This window comes from Echinops telfairi, unplaced genomic scaffold (genome assembly GCF_000313985.2).
Source record: "Echinops telfairi isolate 266 unplaced genomic scaffold, ASM31398v2 ScPeMD7_7424;HRSCAF=8462, whole genome shotgun sequence".
Lineage (NCBI taxonomy): Eukaryota > Metazoa > Chordata > Mammalia > Afrosoricida > Tenrecidae > Echinops > Echinops telfairi.
The window spans coordinates 78086784-78100246 of NW_022111324.1; positions in this window are offsets into that span (position 1 = coordinate 78086784).

Below are 13463 nucleotides of genomic sequence, written 5' to 3' on the forward strand. Positions count from 1 at the left end.
CTTAAAGGACTTTGAGCCAAAAAAAGAAAAAAGAATTTTATCATAAGGCGACTTAGATTCAATGAAATCCCAGAGAGAAATATGGACGTGCCCTGCAAGCAGCTCGAACTAAGAGCTCAAAGACTGTCAGAATTTGCTCTCCTTGCCTTGCCTCTGATTCCCTTTCTGCTGATTGGCATTTTCTATTCCTCAGGCCACATGGTGGAACGGGCCTGCCAACTATTTCTGCATTTTCATGTCTTCATTTTCAGACACCCAGACAGAGACTGACTTCTTTTGTCAGTTGCAGTTCCCAAATCTTGGGCAAGAAAGCTGATTGGCCTGCTAGGATCAAGTGTTCACTTCTGGGCCAATGGTCTGTACTGAGGTCAAGGCCACCTGGAATCGACATCACAGCCCTTGGGAGTAAACAGGTGGTGCAAGTGCATATGTGTGAATGAGTGTGGAGGCCAGGGGAGCACTTGCCAGAAGATGGGGAGATGGCTCCTTGAGAGAAGAGACTGGTGCTGAGCTGACAAAACAACAACAAGGACCCTTATGTTCCTCTACAAAGATGGGCAACAATAGGAGAAACTATTATTTACTTGGAAATGAGAATAATACAGGTCTAATAGCAGTTATTGTGCATTTATCATGTATTATAACTAATAATGTATTTTTAAGTCTCTCTCAGAAGGCATCAGTAGTTTACTGGTAAAATTCCTACCTTCTACATAGAAGAAAACCAATAACAAAAACCGTTGCATCCAATTCAGACTCATAGTGACTCCACAGAGCAATAGAACTGCTACATGGGGTTTCCAAAGCTGTCGATCTTCACTGAAGCAGACTGCCACATCAGCATGGGTTTAAGCTACCAGCATTTGGTTTAATAGTCAAATGCCGTATCACTTACCATCAGGACTTCAGGGAAGAGGCCTGGGTTCAGTTCCTGGCCAGGTGCACGTCAACTGAAGCCACCACCCACCTGACAGTAGAGGCGCGCTTCTACCACGCTGCTGAACAGTCTTCAACAGAGCTTCCCGACTAAGATGAACAAGAAAGAAAGGCCCGGTAAGTCACATTCCCAAATCAGCCAATGAGAACCTGATGAATCACACCAAGCCTGTCCCATCGAAGGGCAGCTAACAACCATCTCCCTGAAGATGCCTGAGATCTTGTAATCTCAGAGCATGTCCTAAATTCTTATAAAAACCCAACCTGCTGAGGCCAAAGCACTTAATCACTGACTAGCTCTCAGCTATCAAATACTGTTCCAGGTGCTCCATGGACCAGGCAGTGGGTGATCAGGCAACAGAGCACAGTAAACTTGAAAAAATAGATTTTTTTCTTGTGTGTTCCTTGTTTGAAACCTAGGAAGGCGTCTCAAGGAAGGGCTCTTCCTTTGCAGCTGGTGAGAGGAGTGTGTTCTTCATGCGGGACTTAGGAATGGAACCCTTGAGCCAGGCGTAGAGTGAAGAGGAGCTGAGGATGTGGTTAATGTGAATGAGGCCGTACGAGCCTGTGTGCCTAATGACCACCAGGCAGGGTGTTAGCCACGAATGAAGCTGTCTTGTCACACCTGTCTTGGGAGGAGACACATGGTTCTCCTAAGCTTAAGGAAGAGACACACATGCATAGTTTTATTTTATTTTAGAAGCTAAGACCATGACGTATCTCACAGATAAATTCTTGATCTACTGTTTTTTAACCTTTTTAAAAAATTATTTTATTGTTGGCTCGTACAACTCTTATCACAACCCATATATCCATCGTGTCCAGCACATTTGTACAATTGTTGTCATCATCATTTTCTCAAAACATTTTCTTTCCACTTGAGCCCTTGGTATCAGCCTCTCACTCCCCCTTTCCTCTCCCCTTCCTCCCTCATGAACCCTTGATAATCAATCTATACATTATTATTATTTTTTCATGTCTGACTGATGTCTCCCTTCACCCACTTTGTTCTTGTCCATCCCCCTGGGAGAGGGTTATATGTAGATCATTGTGATCAGTGCCCTCTCCCCCACCCCTTCCCCTTCCCCTCCTGGTATGGCTACTCTCAATATTGGTCCTGAGGGCATTATCTGTCCTGGATTCCCTGTGTTTCCAGGGTTCAATGCAGCTTTACAGAGCAGATCACCGGTGGCATATTCAACAGTGCATACACATTTTGTGTCAACTCATCTATTGCAGTCCCCCTCAAGTACCATCCCGTAACCCACTTCCTTCCTGAATTTCCGGTTTCCATTCATGCATCTTTCCTAACACTCTGAACTCCGTCCTCTTGATCTTAACTGGTTGATTACTCTAGCTTGGGGATGAGTTCAGTACCAGACCTGATTGATGGGTGACTAAGGGCCAGAACCATCGGTATCTTACTAAGCCTGCTCTCACTTCTGCCTTGGAGGCTGGTTTCACCTTGTTCTCCCACCGTGCACGCAGACTTTTAAGTGGTAGACGGAGTGGCTCCTCACTCCACAGGCACCCGCGCTCCCAGGGCTAGAGGTGCGAAATACTCAGACTCGAGGTGTGTAAAGACTGCAGGAAGCTTCTGCGTAGTTAGCCCACGAGGTCACCGTGGAGAAATGCAAAGTTCACTGATTCTGTGTGGCAAGGGTCATTTGAAGAAGACAAGTAGGGGTTATTCAGTCACCATGCACTTTGTTGGTTTTGCTTTTGCTCAAATGATTGCAATTTGTATTTAGGGAAATTTGGGGACTTCTCCCCCCCCCCCCATCTCTGTTCATCTTCCTTCACTTCTGCCTTCTGGCAGGAAGCCAGGTCTGGTGGGAGCGTGTGCTCTGAGGTTGGGGTCACTGACATCAATACCTAAGGACGGTGTCAACCTGGGCACCAAGGGGCTGCTGTGTGTGGTTTCCGCTTGAAAACAGAGACGACAACTCTGTCTTAGAGGACTGTGAGGCTCCGTGAGCTGATGCATTTAAGATAGCACAAGCATTGCACCTGGCAAGACTTTCAGTGTCAAGTGATCCCAAATTGACTCTGATTGCTTTACAAAAAGAAGGGAATTTCTTAATTCTTGTCACCTGGTAGCCTGGAGGGAGTGCTAGCGTCAGGGTTGACTGGATTCAGGGACTCAGAGTCTGAAGATGAGCTTCCCTCTGTCTGTCTCTCTCCACCTCATTTTCTTGGGCTTACTTCTGTATGTCCAGCTGAAATGGAGATTCCTTACATCCACTGGGCAGGGGTGAAGATGGTGCTAGGCTCCTGCTAGTGATCCCCATTCTACATGAATAGCTTCAAACGGCACACAAGCTTTTTGGATGTGTGTCTCCTTGCTCCAGAGCCACTAACTGCCCCAATGCTAAAGATACAACAGACGCAGACTAGAGATGTGTTAGGATTGCGGGAAGCTCCCTCAGCATTTGTATTCCAATTCCAGCGGAGGAACGCTGGCCTGACCTAGACAACGTCATCAGACACAAACCAACCGCAATGGCCGAGGAAATGGGATGCTGTCCTTGAGCCACTCTGGGGACAAGGTAATAGCTGCCTTAGCTTGATGATCGGCACACATTTGAATCCAAGCTTTCGAAGGGTGGACGTTGAAAAGTAGAAAGCTTGGAGGGCTCTAAACAAAGGAGAACATATTTGAGTTGTGAGTGGGAGGGTACGAAAAAAGCAACATGGGAGAGAGAACTAGGCAAATATTTATCTAGTGAGGACAGTATACTTGACCCTGGGAAGGCAGCAGTCGCTGCCCTCATGGAGTTTAAAACTGGTTGCTGTCGAGTTGACTGAGGCACGGTGACCAATGTGGGTCAGAAGAGAACTGTACTCCACAGGGTTTTCAGAGGCTGACTTTTCTAGAGTAGATTGCCACACCTTTCCTCTGAGATGCCCCTGGGCGTCTCCACACCTCCAGGCTCTCAGATAGCAGCAGAACATATGGACTATCTGCACCACCAGCCAATGGGGGCATAAGCAAAGCAAGAAAGAATTTCAATAAAGTATCCTGAGTGTTGGGTTAAGAGAAACATACAGCAAGTCAGAGCGCACAGCAAGAGGGGTCTAACCTGGATGCTGGATCCGAGGAGGCAATTGAGAGGCAGTGATAGGACTGGGCGTTCCAGTTCGCAGTGGCTATTGGGTAATTTCTGATGCAGGGTGACCCCCCTGTGTGTCCTAGTAGAACTGTGTCCCGTAGGGTTTTGATGGGGCTATGTTTGGGGAACTGGACCAGGTGCCTAGGCGTGGATGGAGCTGAGCCCAGGAACTTTTTGTGGTGCCCAGGCATTCTGAGTTGGAGTCAGACGTGTACTAGAGGGGGAGATGGGAAGGCTGTAACAAGCGGAGGGATCAACATGGGCAATTGCTCTGAAGGAAATCTGGCAGTCCTGAGGAATCCATCCGTTCCTTTCCCCCAGCCCAGTCCATGTGCTGGAGCATTATGTGCAAGTGAGAGGAGCAAGCGGAAGTGAGAGGTGGACTGGACCACTCGGCAAGAGCAGGGCCACGACAGTTCAACGTGAATTCCAGAAGAACACCATGGTTATACAGTGGAAGTGAGCTGTGGGACTGGAAGCAGAGGCGCTGCTCTGGAAGTCCAAGAGAGAGCTTATGGGGGCCGGGCTAAGAGGGAAAGAAGGCCAAGAAGGAGGATGTTGGAGCTACAGAGGAAACTTCATCAGCAGGACTTGGGGATTGGCTGGCCGTGAGGTGGCAGGGGGCATGATGGAAGCACAAGACTCCTTGTGCGTGGTGTGTTTCATTAGGCTATACCCTCTCAGAACCATTTCCCCAGGAAACAGCACTGGGAAGAGGGAAGAATGTTGACTTCAGACTGGGCTCAACCTAGGTTCAAATCCCAATTCTTCCACTCTCCAGCTTTTTCACTTTGGTTAGGTTTTCTTCTTTTCTCTCAGTCTTAGTTTTCTCCTCAATAGCACAGGAGTGGGGCTGTTACGGATTGAATGGTGTCCCTCAGAAGCAACCTCTAAGACTGTGGTTATAACCATATTTGAGAATAGCTGGTGTTTGTTACATTACTGGACAGGGTTAGTGCGGTCCATCTCTTTTGAGATATAAGAGAAAGCGAAAGAAGCAGTGATGGGGATGAAAGAGATGCCAGCCCCCAGATGCAGAAGTTCAGAAGAGTCCAGGACTTTCCCCAGAGCCAGCCCAGAGAGAAAGCCTTCCCTGAGAGCCTGCATCCGACTTCGGACCTACAGCCTCCCAAACGTTGAGAAAATAAATGTCTGTTGCTTAAAGCCACCCACTTGTGGTAAGTCTGTTACAGCAGCTCTAGATAACTAAGACAGGGTTCTTGAACAAAATACACGATGACCTAAGTGAGACACTTGGCCCAGGGCCCAGTACCATGTGGGAACTCAGTATGGGCTAGTTCCCCTCCTGGCCCAACCCCTTTCCTGCCTGACTTCCTTCCAGGGTACAGCTGCACCCACCCACTTCTCTCCCTTCTGCTTCCTGGGCAGCTGGCTCCACCCCACCAGCAGCCCTTCTCTCCAGGGACCTGCCTACCAATTGCCCTCTCTCATGTCCTGGAACCCACCACAAAGATGCTCTCACTTTTCATTCAAATGAGGTCCGAGCTGTGAAAGCAACAAGCGGTGCAACGGGTTGTCTCGGCACCTCGAGGAGGGACCTGAGGTGCCGGTTTCCTTTAGTCCTGCTCACTTACTGCATTGGCTCTGCAAACACTCTCACCACGCCCTCATAGTGGGCCAGGAACAATGCTGGCAAAACAGATTGTACGTGTAGCTCCCACCTTACGAGGTTCACCAATCCCACCACGTTGTCAACCTTCTCTCTAGTAATGGATTTTCTGGATATCCTAATTTAATGGCATGGTTCAGTGAGGAGAGAGCCAGGAGAAGCATGAGTTACACTCTCAACTCTAAGCTGGGAACAGGAGGACACTAGGAAATACAATCAGAGATCCGGGAGGTGGGATGCAGCCTTGATCTTCTCTTAGAAAGCAGATCCACACGGTGCTGGTGCTCACATGAGTGGATGCTCTCTCTTGTCCACCCCATTATTCACCACCCCTGTCTCACACATGCTTACAGCTCTTATTCAACTGGGGCACGGCAGATCAGGGTAGGACTAAGTTTGTATTGTAACAATGCATAAAATCCTGATGGTGTCCTAGGACTGACTAGACACAAAGGAGAAAGAGTCTACCACCTGGGGAGACTTGGCATGCGCTGCTGGATAGTAGGGTTGCACATGCTTCTCTCTGGGGTCTTGTAATGCTCAGTGTCAACATTTAGGCAAATGGGTGTGATCTGATGTGGGGCATATGCCAGGAACATGCACCTCTTTCCCTAAAGGAACAGAACCTAAGACTCAGAGTACGTTTTTGGTTTGTTTGGTGGGGAGATGAATTTAAACTTACCACCTCACAGCGAAGGAAGAGACAATGGATTGTGAAATGGTGTGAGTTCTGGAAAGATAGACACTCCGGGAGGAAAAAGCAATAGTTTCATTAATTGATGAATTCACTTAAGAATCTACTAAGGTTGGTGCAAGGCATTGGGTGTTCATTAAGAAGAGTAAGAAGTTGCTCCCTCTTCTGAGGGCCTACAAGAGACTAGAGAGAAAGGCAAGTACTCTTTCTTTTACAAAACAATCCAGTTCTGCACTCCTTTAAATGCTGAGTCATTACGGAACTTTTATAAGGTTTGCCATAATCTAACTTGCCTACCAACTTCAGGAGTACTCCAGTGGGTTGCACAACCTTTGCTTGTTGAGATGTTTGTTGCTCAGTTTACAACAGCATATGATCACAGTTTTGTTTTGGGTATCCTTTGGCGATTCCAAACATGTGGGTGAGAAGTTTTGAAGGACTGTTTGAGCCAGAAGAAGATTTTGATTCTTGCAGCCAACTCTCTTATTCTACAGGTATTGAAATTGAGACCAGAGAGTTCAAGAGACTTGCCTAAGGTCACCCAGCCGATTTGTAGTGGGGAGATGAGACTTAATTTTTTTTCCAGTGCTGCTTCTGCCATCTGGCATTGTAAAAAGATGGCTGTATTACAAGTTGTCCGTGGCTCATGGAAGCAATAGGAACTATCAAAGACACCTCTCATTTGATGGAAGAAACTGCAGTGCGATTATTTCCAACTTATTTACGTGCGCAGGGTACCCACATTCCATCTATGTTTCCTTTGCCAGGAGTAAGACTTCCTTGGTGCCATGTGGACCCAACCCAAAGCTCAGCCTCTGTTTCATCTCCTCAATACAGCTAGGGATCAATTTACATTTACTTGCAGTTTGGCATATTCTGAACCTTGCTTGGCTTTCTGAAAAGTTCACGTGGCTTTGGCCTATGACTTGCATTTCATGTGGTAAGTTCCAGTACCCTGAGGGAAACGGACCTATTACGTTTTCTCTCGTCTTTCTTACTTGAACATCAAAATCTGTGTATTTCCCTTCTTTGTTGTTCCTTTCTCAGAAGTGTCTAGTTCTTCTGACTCCAAGGAGGTGTGACTGGGAGATCCCCAGCCTGTGGAGAGCAGGCCTGGCTCCATTTCTGTAGCCCCTTTTCAGTCTCCCATCCCAGGCCTAGGGGATTAGAGGAGAAGTTTCCTGACAGCTCCGCAGCCCTCTCTCTTGGATTTAATGATTATGTGAGAAAGGGCATGCAAAGTGCCTGGCTCTATGCCTGGTGCCCAGCAAGCCCTCAGTAAATGCCAGTGATTGCTATTGTTATTGTTGATATGGTTTTCACTACTTTCTACCTCTTCTGCACCACCGCCAAGCTACTTTCCCGTGAACAGAGTGGCCTGGAGAAATGTGAATGGGACAGTGGGATCGAGGTAACCAAGTGTGAAGATTCATTAGGGAACTAGAGTGCCCATTCAGACCCCAGACCCCCAACCCACCCCGCCCTTCCTTACTCTACCTTCTTCTGGCCTAAAATGTCCTTCCTCACATCTCTGGCTGTGGAAATCCTGACTGACATCGTTATCATGTGCTGCCAAAACAGAGATACCAGAAGTTAGTGGCCTTGTTGGTTTTAGGTCCCCATTCATAGCAATCCTTTGTATATCAGAACAAAACACTGTTTGGTCCTAGGCCATCCTCACACTTGTTAATGTTACAACCACAACATCAATCCATCTTGTTCAGGGCCTTCCTCTTTTTCCCTGACTCTCCGCTTTCCCAGGATGATGTCCTTCCCCAGGGACTAGTCTCTCCTCATACTCTCCTTGAAACATTTCCAGAGCCCGTAAGCCAGTTTTGCCATCCTTACTTTGAAGGAGGATTCTGGATGTACTTCTTCTAAAACAGGTCTGCTTCTTCTGCTGAGTCTTTCAATCTTCTTCACCAACATCAGAATTCCAGTGCATCTTTTTTTTTTTTTCCTGCAGTCTTCTTTATTTACTGTCCAGTTTTCAAATGCATCCAGGTGATTGGCATGGGTTGGGTTGCCTTTTAGTCCTTGAAGCCCTTCAACTTGTTTGCTCTGTAACACTTTAAGGAGGTCTTATGCTGCAGATTTTCCCAAGAGAAGCTGTCATTTGCTTACTTGACTGCTGCGTCCAGGGCATTAATTGTGGATTCCAGGAAATGAAATCCGTGACAACTTCCATCTTTTGTCCACTTAGCAGAATGTTGTCTATTGCTTCCATTGTGAGGCTGTGGGTTTTCTTTTACCGAGTGGTAATCCACACTAAAAACTACTGGCTTTGGTTTTCATCAGCAAGCGCTTCAGATTGGGTTATCTTCATATTGTAGTTGCTAATAAGCTTTCCTTCAATCCTGATGCCACATTCTTCTTCCTGTAGTCCAGGTACTCGATCATCATACAGATTGAATAAGTGGGGTGAAAAGATACAACTGTGATGTACACCTTTCATGGTTTTAAACTACACAGTGTTCCATGGGTCTGTTCCCATGGCTGCTTCTTGGTCCATGGAGAACAGAACTGTATTATTTCCCAGCTTTGGAAACTAGAAGTCTGAATTCATGTCCATTGTTTGTCTCCTGGAGCTTCTGGCAGCACCACGTGCTTGTTGGCATTCTTTGGCTCTTAGTTAGATTCTCACATGACATCTTCTCCCTGCCCTCATATGTGTGTTTCTGGGTCTGTACTCTCTTTACAAGACACCACTCAGAAGAGATTAGGTTTAAGACCCACCCTACTCTATCAAGACCTCATTGAGATTGCAAAAGAAATTCCTATTTCCAACAGGGCGGTAGTCACAGTTATCTATCTGTCTGTCTATCTGTCTGTCTATCTATCTATCTATCTATCTATCTATCTATCTATCTATCTATCTATCTATATTTAGGTGTTTAATCCATCTTGGATGTATTTTTGTACAAGGTGTGAAGTACAGGTCTTGTTTCGTTCTTGTGTAGGTGTGGATCCATTTTTTCCAGCACCATTTATTGAAAAGGTTATCTCTTCTCAAGTTAGTGTGTTTTAGTCCTTTATTAAAGATCACTCATCTCATCACTCACTGCATCCAGTTGATGGTGAGTCATAATGACTCAATAGGACAAGGGAGACCTGTCCCTATGACTTTCTAAGACTGTAACTCTTTACGGGAGTCGAGAACTCCATCTTTCTCCAAGGAGTGGCTAGTGGTTTCTAACTGCAGGCTTCACAGTTCACAGCCCAATACGTGACCACTACAGTGGCTGGGTGTCTGAAGTGCTTGCTTATATTTCTGGGTTCTAAATTCTAATCCATTGGTCTTCATGTCTATCATTAGGCCAACATCAAGTTGTTTGGATAAACATGGTTCTACCATTGGCTTTAAAATCTGGATGTGAAAGGCCTCCTAATTTGTTTTGTTTTTAATGGTATTTTGTTTGTCCTGGATTTCTTTCCTTTCCATATAAGTTTGGTGATTAGTACTTCCAGTTCTTTGAAGAATTGTACTAGTATTTGGATCAGAATTGCATTAAATTTATAAAGTGTTTTTGGTAATATTAACATTTTCACTATATTTAGTCTAATTTTATTTCTTATTTGTAATATTTCTTTTTTCCTTTTCCTCCTTATTTTGCTTTGTTAGGTTTGCTAGTGGTTTATCACTTTTTTCAATCTTTTCAAAGAACCAACTTCTTTTTCTTTTTAAATCATTTTATTTGGGGCTCTTACAGCTCTTATAACATTCCATACATCAATTGTATCCAGCATATTGGTATATATGTATCATCATCATTTCCAAAACATATTCTACTTGAACCCTTGGTATAAGCTCTTCTTTGTTCCCCTACCTCCCCATACCTCCCACACTCATGATCAATTACATATTGTTATTATTATTTTGTATCTTACATTGTCCATTGTCTCCCTTTACCCACGTTTCTGTTATCCGTCCCCTTTGGGGGGGCTGCTATATATTCAACCTTGTGATGTGTTCCCCCTTTCTCCCACTTTTCCCTCCCCAACCATCCTCCTACACTCATGATATCCCTACTCTCACTATTGTTCCTAAGGGGTTTATCTGTCCTTGATTCCATGTGTTGAGAGCTCTTATCTGTACCAATGTGTGTTCTCTTGTCTAGCCAGACTTGTAAGATAGAACTGGGTCATGGTAGTGGATGGGGATGAAACATTCAGAAACTAGAGGAATGATGCATGATTGGTCAGTGCCATACTACACCTTAGTTGAACCATCCCTTCCTTATAATCCTTTTGTGGGGGGATATCCAATTGTCTACAGATGGGTTGTGGGTCTCCACTCCAACTCGCCTCGTTTGCATCTATATAGTTGCTTGTTTTGGATCTTTTGATACTTAATACCTGATCCCATCAACACCTCATGGTCACGCAGGCTGGTATACTTCTTCCATGTGGGCTTATTTGCTTCCCTGCTAGATGGCTGCTTGTTTAACTTCAAGCCTTTAAGACCCCACAAACTATATCTTTTGATAGCCGGGCACCAACCGCTCTCTTTACCACATTTGCTTATGTACCCATTTTGTTGGGAAGGTGAATATCAGAGTGCCAGGTTACCAGAACAAAGTGTTCTTGTGTTACGGGTGGCCTTGAGTAGAGGCCCAAAGTCCATCTGCTATCTTAATACTTAACATATAAATATATGTACATTGGCCTCTATCCCTTTCATTATAAATTAATATATTTACATATATACATGCCGATAGCTATACCTCTATAAATAACTTGTGCCTCCTAGTTCTTGCCTCTGTTTCCTTTCACCTTGATCCTATCCCACTATCATGCTCACCCTCCATTCAGCTCTCAGTAATTCCTCTCAGATACACTGCGCTTTATTAAACCCCACCAGGCATTATATGCCCTCCTGGCCATCAATTTTAGATCAAAGAACCAACTTATTGCCTTCCTGATTTTTTCTATAGCTTTCAATACTTTTGATACCTTTATTTCTGCTCTCGTCTTTATTATTTATTTTCTTCTAGTGTCTGAGGGTTTGTTTTGCTGGTTTTGTTCCAATTGCGTTAAGATGTAGATTTTAACTCTTTCTTCCTTTTTGCTGTGTGCATTTATTGCTTTAAACCTTCTGAGTACTGCTTTTACCAGGTCCCAGAGATTTTGATTTGTTGGATTTTTGTTTTCATTTAAATTTGTGTTTTTTTTTCAAAAAATTTCTTCCATTATCTTGTGGTTTTTAAGTCGAGTTTTATTCAATTTCGATACATTTGGCTTTTGCAGGTGGATTGTCCTATGGTTGATTTCTAATTTTACAGCATTGTGATCTGAAAATTAGTTTTAGGATCTCTATGTTTTTGAGTTTATTGATGTTTGCTTCCTAGCCTAAAATATGACCTATTCTGGAGTAGGTTCCATGTGCACTAGAAAAAAAAAGTAAAATGAGATTTCATTGAGTAAAGTGTTCTGCATCTGTCTAAGAGATCAAGTTGATTAATTGTACTGATTAGTGTTGTATCTTTGTTGATTTTCCTTCTAGTTGATTGATATTTCCTTGAAAGTGATGCATAGAAGTCTCCATTTTGTAGTCTATTTGTCTATGAAACTTGATTAATCCTCCTTATTTTAAAGGTCTTTCATTTGGTACATATATATTAATTATGGCTATAATTCCTGTTTGAGTAACACTTTCAGATTATATAACAACATTCTTTGTCTCTTATGCCTTTTACTTTATTGTCTGTTTTGTCAGAGATTAATATTGTTACTCCTGCTTCCTTTTGACTGTCATTAGCTTGATATCTTTTCCCCATCCTTTGACTTTTATCTATGCTTCTCTTTATATCAAAGGTAAGCAGCATATTAAAGACTTGTGTTCTGCTATCCATTCTGTTAGTCTTTGCCTCTTAACTAGTGAGTTCAATCCAGTACATTCAATATTGTTATTGATTAGTACTGTCATCATGTTGCTATGTGTTTTTAAAAAAATGTTGATATTGGTTTTAATGTTCATGATAATTTTTTTATGCTGCATTCCTTTTTTAAGATTTTGTTGTCAATACTTTCTTTGCTGTGTTTTGTGAATGACTAGATTTTCTGTTTGACTATTAATTATCTACTCCTCTCCTTTCTCTCTATATTTTTATTCTTCATTGTGGAAATTTTATGTGCTACCTTATTTTAGTTTGAATAGTTCTATATAGTTTTGTGTAGTACTTAAATAAGTTTTCTCCAAAATAATGCCTTTTATGATAATTTTAGGATGCTGCTTTGTTCCTGATTCCCTGTCCAAAGAAATCCTTTTAACATTTTTTCTAAGAGTAGCCCTTTATTTTTTGCTTATCAGAAAATGATCTTATTTCTTCTTCATACTTGACAGATAATTTTGCTAGATATAGGATTCTTGGCTGTCAGATTTTTCCTCTCAAATTTTTGAATATATCAATCCATTGCCTTCGTGCCTGCATGGTTTCAATAGAAAAATCTGTACCTCTTGTGATTGGTTGGTCTTTATATGATTCTTTTCCCATGATGCTTTCTGCATTGTTTCTTTTTCAAAGTTTGAATATGATATGTCATAATGACTTTCTCTCAGGATTGATTTTGCTTGGAGTTCTCAGGGCTTCTTGACTAGTTATTTTGTGTTTTGTCATAATATTAGGGGAACGCTCCTTTAATACTTCAACTATTTTCTTGGTGGTTAATATTTCTTCTCTCTTTTCTGAGATATTTATAAAACATAGTTGTTGTTTTTTTTAATAGTATCCCATAGAATTAGGTTTTCTTCAGGGTTTTGTGGTCTTTGTATAGCTTGCTCTTCTTGTACTTTCGTCTTGAGCTTGTCTTCGAGATCACCGATTCTTGGTTCCATTGCTTCAGACTTTGTTTTGTTCTTTCAACATATAACCCGTTCTAATATTTTACTGTTTGCTTTTGAATTTCTATTTGGAGTTGTTTAATTACTTCCAATTTGTCATTTATATTGTTGGTTTGATCTTGTAGGGCCTTCTTGATTTCCTGTATAGGTTCCTTTGTGTTTTGGGGTTTTTTGTTGTTGTTTTTTTTCATTTCTATCAAAAATATCCTCCAATCACTTAAAGCAGCTGGGGATCATCACCCTAATATC